This window comes from Helianthus annuus, chromosome 13 (assembly GCF_002127325.2).
Source record: "Helianthus annuus cultivar XRQ/B chromosome 13, HanXRQr2.0-SUNRISE, whole genome shotgun sequence".
In the NCBI taxonomy this organism is placed as follows: Eukaryota; Viridiplantae; Streptophyta; class Magnoliopsida; order Asterales; family Asteraceae; genus Helianthus; species Helianthus annuus.
This window is the reverse complement of record NC_035445.2, coordinates 87,451,385-87,452,309: the sequence shown is the minus strand read 5'-3', so window position 1 is coordinate 87,452,309 and position 925 is coordinate 87,451,385. Positions and strand designations below refer to the sequence as shown.

Below are 925 nucleotides of genomic sequence, written 5' to 3'. Positions count from 1 at the left end.
AGGGGTTGTGACAAACGTCACCTTCAAAAGATGGGCCTACCACATTACTAATTTTTTAGAAATATGTGATACCTTTCATGGGCTTGCGGACGAGGATCCCCATCTACATATTACTATTTTTTTAGAAATATGTGATACATTTCGGATCAATGGAGCATCAAACGACGCCATCCGCCTTCGAATGTTTCCATTTTCACTAAAAGACCGAGCTAAGGCTTGGCTTAATACCCTCCCAATTGGCTCGGTAAACACCTGGGATGAACTAGCCCAAAAGTTTCTATATAAGTATTTCCCTCCTGCTAAAACGGCTAAATTAATGACTGAAATTAATACATATTCACAAGAGGATATGGAATCCTTATATGAAACTTGGAAAAGGTTCAAGGAGCTACTAAGAAAGTGTCCTCATCACGGTCTTGCGGTATGGCAACAAGTATCCACTTTCTATAATGGGTTGTTGCCACACACAGGACAAACACTTGACTCTAGCTCCGAGGGACTTTTAGGTAATCGTCGCCTAAATGAAATATATAATCAAATTGAGGAAATTGCTCAAACCAATTTTCATTGGCACACTCCCCGAGGCAATAAATCTATTGCCCCGGGCGCCCATAAGGTTGATGAAAGCACTTCTTAACAAGCTCAAATCGAGGCCCTTTCTTCAAAAATAAAAAAGCTAGAGATGACAAAAACGGCCTCGGTTATGGCTTGTGAGGGGTGTGGTGGGCCACATGAAAATTAGAGTTGTATGAAAGAAGTAGATAATCAAACAGAATCGGTAAACTACATTGATAATAGACCTAGGCCGTCGGGTCCTCCAACGGGTACCTACAACCAAGGATGGCGTAACCACCCTAACCTTGGTTGGAGAGAACCCAGCAATAGTAGTAACCAACAAAATCTAAACCAACTAACAAACTTTCAA

General features: G+C 41.3%; 1 non-coding gene across 1 annotated transcript; it reads right to left on the bottom strand.

The window, feature by feature from the left end:
• Window positions 1–310: 310 nt before the first annotated feature.
• On the bottom strand, window positions 311–417 carry LOC118486113. The gene has a single exon (XR_004877969.1). It is a non-coding gene; the product is annotated as a small nucleolar RNA R71 (small nucleolar RNA).
• Between the last annotated feature and the right edge of the window lie 508 nt (window positions 418–925).